The sequence below is a fragment of the Herpailurus yagouaroundi genome, unplaced genomic scaffold, assembly GCF_014898765.1.
Source record: "Herpailurus yagouaroundi ecotype Mexico unplaced genomic scaffold, PumYag 67793, whole genome shotgun sequence".
Taxonomy (NCBI): Eukaryota; Metazoa; Chordata; class Mammalia; order Carnivora; family Felidae; genus Herpailurus; species Herpailurus yagouaroundi.
Genome location: NW_024420586.1, coordinates 18,263,755 through 18,269,333, shown reverse-complemented (window position 1 = coordinate 18,269,333; position 5,579 = coordinate 18,263,755). Strand labels below are relative to the sequence as shown.

General features: G+C 54.9%; 1 long non-coding RNA gene across 1 annotated transcript; it reads right to left on the bottom strand.

Annotated features, from left to right (window-relative positions):
• Window positions 1-1,628: 1,628 nt before the first annotated feature.
• Window positions 1,629-3,522, bottom strand: LOC121026005 (uncharacterized). The gene is made up of 3 exons (XR_005788225.1): window positions 2,908-3,522; window positions 1,963-2,012; window positions 1,629-1,837 (listed from the first exon to the last, which is right to left on the bottom strand). It is a non-coding gene; the product is annotated as an uncharacterized LOC121026005 (long non-coding RNA).
• Between the last annotated feature and the right edge of the window lie 2,057 nt (window positions 3,523-5,579).

Here is a 5,579-nt window from a genome sequence, read left to right as displayed (position 1 = left end):
TTTTTTTTTCCAACGTTTATTTATTTTTGGGACAGAGAGAGACAGAGCATGAACGGGGGAGGGGCAGAGAGAGAGGGAGACACAGAATCGGAAACAGGCTCCAGGCTCTGAGCCATCAGCCCAGAGCCTGACGCGGGGCTCGAACTCACGGACCGCGAGATCGTGACCTGGCTGAAGTCGGACGCTTAACCGACTGCGCCACCCAGGCGCCCCTCAAAATAAACTTTTTAAACAAATTGTGCGTAAAATACACATAACATGAAAGTTGCCATTTTAACCATTTTGAAGCGTACAGCTCAGTGACATTAAGCGCTTTCACACGGTTGTGCAACTGTCACCACCATCTCCAGAACTTTTTTCATCTTGCCAAACTGAAACTCTGTCATTAAACACAAACTCCCCATTCTTCCCTCCCCACCCAGGCCTTGGTGACCCCCATTCTACTTCCCATCTCTATGAATTTGACTACTTTAAGTACCTAATATGAGTGAAATTATATAACATTTATCTCTTTGTGACCAGCGTATTTCACTTAGCATGTCTTCAAGGTTCATCCATGCTATAGGAAGTGAATTCAGAAGTGAATTCAATAGTTTTTGTTTATTTTTTTTATGTTCGTTTATTTTTGAGAGACACAGAGACAGAGCGCGAGCAGGGGAGGGGCAGAGACAGAGGGAAACACAGAATCTGAAGCAGGCTCCAGGCTCCGAGCTGTCAGCACAGAGCCCGACGCAGGGCTCGAACTCACAAACTCTGAGATCATGACCTGAGCTGAAGTTGGATGCTTAACCGACTGAGCCACCCAGGCGCCCCAAATGCAATGTTTTTTAAGTTTATTTATGTTTTTAGTAATCTCTATACCCAATGTGGGACTCGAAGCCACAACCCCGAGATCAAGAGTCGCACACTCCTCCAACTGATCCAGCCAGGCACCCCGTGAACCCAGTTTTAAAATCCTCCCATTATTATACGGTTATTGCAATGAGCAGGGAGGGCATCCCCCCTTCCCACCATCCCGTTCTGCTTGTAGTTGAAGCAGAGTCGAGCAGAGAGAGGAAAGGGGTGATGGTGATCCAGGAGGTGGCAGCAGAAAACAAAGGGTCCCCGTGCTCCAGCAGAGTTGCTGGGCACCCATTCTGGCCCGTTTGCTCAGGTTCCTGGCCCAGCTATTTAGCCTCTTGAAAGTTGGAGTTCCCAAATAGGGACAGTAAGCCCAGCAAGGAACAGTCCCAAGAGGCCTTGTGACAATGGGCAGTGGAGTGACCTTGGGCAATTCACCTAACCTCTCTGAGCCCGGTCTGTAAAATTGGGAAGATACTGCAGTGTACCTTTCTTTTCTTTAAAAAAAAAAAAAAACTTTACTTTTTACTTTGAGAGATAGAGAGGGGCACGGGGACAGGCAGAGACAGAGAGAAGGAGAGAGAGAGAATCCCAAGCAGGCTCCCAGCTGTCAGCACAGAACCCGATGCGGAGCCTGAACCCATGAATCGTGAGATCATGACCTGAGCCAAAGTCAGATGCTTAACCGACGGAGCCACCCCGGCGCCCCAATACGGTGTACCTTACAGGGTCGTTGAGGGGATCTGATGAGATAACGCATATAAACCACTCGGTAAACTTTAAAGAAGTGCACGTGCCAGCTATGGGTATTTTTATTACCAGTACAAAGGCCGCAATAAAGAAGACGGTAAGGCTCGCTGTGCACACTTCCCGCTGAGGATGTGAAAAATAGCTAGGGCACGATTCGGCCTTCGTCTTTGGAGCATTTCGGATTTCATTCTTTTTTTCTTTCCTCCTCCCTCTAAACCTTTGCCTTAAGAATGCAAGGGCCACCGCGCTGCCAATGCGAGAAAGTAATAGGCACCACAGAATTCACGAGGGCATCAGCAGGCGCGGGTGGGAAGCGTGAGCCGTGCAGCGGGTCGTGCGCTCATAACAAAACGCCAAGGGGCAGAGGCTTACCTTGGAGGAGCCCACGGCGGGCTTGAACCCATGAGCCATGAGATGAGGACCTGAGCGGAAGAGTCAGACACTTAACCGACGGAGCCTTCTCTACTCACTTCCGTCCCCCTTTGCAGTTTGGGTAACCATGACCTCCTCCTGTTCCTTTGGTCCAGGGTGGTAACAAGTCGGGTGCTAACAGTTTCTGCTTCTTGGCTAACCCTGTGGTTACCCTACACCCACATCTCTGTTGATGGGCCCTTTGTACATAAATACTTCTCAAACTATCCTAATTGCTTCCTGTTGAGACCCTGCCTGATCCACGTGCCTGTGGCCAGGGCCATTCTAAGCAGGGTAATTGTCGCTGCCCGATGTCCCGCAACCCCCCTCCTGCCTAGCTCTTCTCATTTTGGGCCGTAGTTGAAGGAAACAAAGGAGTCGGGCTACATCCAAGAACACGAGAGTTGAGGGTGGGGAAATGTCCTGGATGTTGGGAGAGACCAGGCTGAGCTCTTTGGGTGAGATCCCTGGGCCTGGGTTGGGGGTGGGGGAGGGGAGGAGGCGGTGGTAGGGTGGAGGGGAGCGAGGGAAGCACGGAAAAATCTCTTTTTAGGAATGCTGTTTGTCTGTGGGAACACACACCTCGCCCCTTGTGGCCTCCAGGGAGGCGTTTATTGGCCCCCATTAAAGTGGAGCCTGACCTCACCAGTCTCTTTCCGTTCCAGGCAGATCAGAGGCCTTCGGCTTTTCTGGAACATCGAAGTACGACAGCCACCACGTTCCCTTCTTCAAGAACCTGCTTGGCCCCCTTCCCAGAGATGCTGCTTCTCAGTCCCCTCTAAGGGGCCCCCCCGAGGGCACGAGACCCTCCCCTCGGCCACAGCTGATTGGGTAAGGGAGGGGCACCTGACCCAACCAGGCCAATTAGAAGCCCTCCCAGGAACTTGGCCGGGGCGGGGGGCACACCTAGGCAGTTCCAGGCAGTCTCCGTGGGCTACTTGAACGCTGTGCGCCAGGCACAGTTGTGGGCTCAGGGGAGGGCGGAGTGAACGCAGCGAGGAGGGTCACCCGCAGCAGCCACCTTCCACCTTGGGCACAGAGCAGCACCGGGAGCTGGGAAGGAAGAAGGTCCTGGGAGGAAAGCAGCCGTCAGAGAGCTCAGAGCCTCCGACACGGAGCGGGAGAGGAGAGGGCTGCCAAGGTGCCTGCCGGCCCCCCACTTGCCGGTTCCCTTCCCCAGAGGCCGGCCGCACTTCCTGCCCTTGAATCTCCGAGGTAGCCTCCTGTTCTTCCCATAAATTCTCCCTTTTTACTGGAGCTCGCGCAAGTGGGCTTCTGTTTTGTGCCGCTAGACTGTCCCTGCCCGAGGCGCACCACGTGATACAATTAGCTCACGGTCCCTCAGGGGCAATTTATCCTTTCTGCAGACTGTCTGCCATAAATTTCGAATCTCCACCTGGCTTCCCCTTGCCGACCAGTGAGTGTCCTTCTGGGTTCACTTTTGTTCTCGCGGGCCGCCAATGAGCTCGTGTCACCGGATCCGATGGCCTCTCCGTGCCCCGTCCCCTCTTGTCTCCCCACTGTTCCACATGGCTGACCGCCCCCTTCCTCCCCCCCACTCCGCCCCACGTGGCTTCCCTGCCACCCCTCTCCCCTGCGTCTCTCTCTTCCTCCCTCTCCTGGTCTTCATTTGTCTCCTTGTCTGGCTTTCCTGGCGCCTCGAGTGCCCCACTTTGTTTGCCCCGTCAGCCTCTTCCGAACGTTCTTTCTGGCTCTCTTGGCAATCCCCCCCCCCCCAACCTTGCTGTGCTTTTTATCATCACCTGTCTCCAGACGCAGGTTTGCACCTCGGCCCCCGGTTCCGTCCCAGCTGCTGGAAGCCGCACGTGGGCCCCCCCACCGGCCCTCCGACTTTGTGAGCCCCGCAGTGGTCTCCATACTTGCCCTCCCGGCCTGACCCTCTTCTTGTGTTCCCTAGTTTGGTTAATGAGGCAGAAAAGTTTCTGTGCCCTTCATCCGTGACTCTCGGAGCCGGGAAATTTTGGCAGGGAATTTTGGCCAGGCTCCGCGTCGCTTTGCCAGGAAATACCCACCTTGGGCCTCACTCAAGTCGTGATTCCAATTCCTTTGACTTTCTCCTTGCTGCTCACATTAGAACGAATTACAGGAGCTCCTTGGAGCTAAGGTGCTCCCTGTCTCTCACACTCAGGTCCGGCCTGAGGCCCGCGAAGGAAGGGAGCCCCATGTAGCCGCTGTGTTATCCACACCGAGGAGGCTGCTCTGTCGGCCTTTGCCCCCGGCCCTGAGGGATTCATTCCCTGGTGGGCATCAGTTAGAGACCTTCCATCCAGTGGTCTGGGAGAGCAAGGCCAACGTGAGTCTGTCGGCTCTCGGCCGCAGGGAGGGCAGGCTGTGTGGAGCCGGAAGGCCCCGTATGCTGACACCGTCCGTTCTGAGCTCAGCTCACTGCCTTCACCTCGCGACCGCAGATCTCAGATGACAATTCACAAGGCCACGTGTCCCTCTCTGGCCCTGCCAGAGTGACCCCAGTCCCCGCCGGCCACAACATAAGGACCCGTGCAGAAGGAAATGTGTTTCCTTGGGGGTGTCGCGGTCGGGGAAAGACGGGTGGGTGCTCCCGAAGGACGGGCGGCTCTCCTCTCTAGAAGTGATTCAGGGCCCCACGTGCCTTCCGTCTTGTTGCTCTGACGGGTTCGTTGGTACCAAGGTGTGGAAGGGGAAGAACTCATGGGAGGCTTCTATGGGCCAGACCCGGCTGTGACATCCACCCTTTCTGTCCGCATGCCATGGGCCAGAACGAGGTCGCCTAGCCACACCTGGGAAACATAGGCGGAACCAGTTAGGGAAGCGATTAACTCACTTCTGACCCAGGGCCTGACACACTGAGCACAGTAAACCATTGGTCTCAAGGCAGCATCGGCTGTTGCAGAGAGAGATTCTGAGGGACTGGGGCACAGACCAGGACTATCTTGGGGAAAGAAGGTGGAGGGTGGGGGTCCACCGGGAAGAAGCCGGGCTGGACCTCTGAGGAGGCCCCCCAAATCAGAGAGGTGTCCCTGAATTTGAGGTTACGACGGTCTCTGGCAGGACCCCCGCCTTCCACCCTCTTTCCCCAGAGGTCTTCCCACCAAGATAGTCCCGGTCTGTGCCCCAACTCCTGCTACACGTAAGCCCTTGCATGGAGACCCTCTGAGCGTCAACCCAGCCTGCTCCTGGCACAGCTACTCGACTTCCAGCAAGGGCTGGCCACCCCAGTCCCTGTGCTGCTGCGTCCCATAGCTGGGCAGTGACTGAGGACACAGCCTCTGAGATAAGAAAGAGACAACCCAACGCTCTGATGCTCACAACAAAAGACTCATCTGTAAAAAGACGTAATGGATCAGATAATCGAGTGACTGTCATCCCAACTCAGTAACCACTCGTCACATGTGACTATTTGCATTTAGTAGATTAAAATTAAATAAAATACAAAATTTAGCTCCTCGGTCACGCCAGCTACATTCCAAGTGCTTAATAGCGACATGTGTCTGGTGGCCACTGTACTGGACAGCGAAGATGTGGAACATTGCCAGCATCGCAGAAAGTTCTGTTGGGCAGTGCTGATCCGAAAGGTGCCT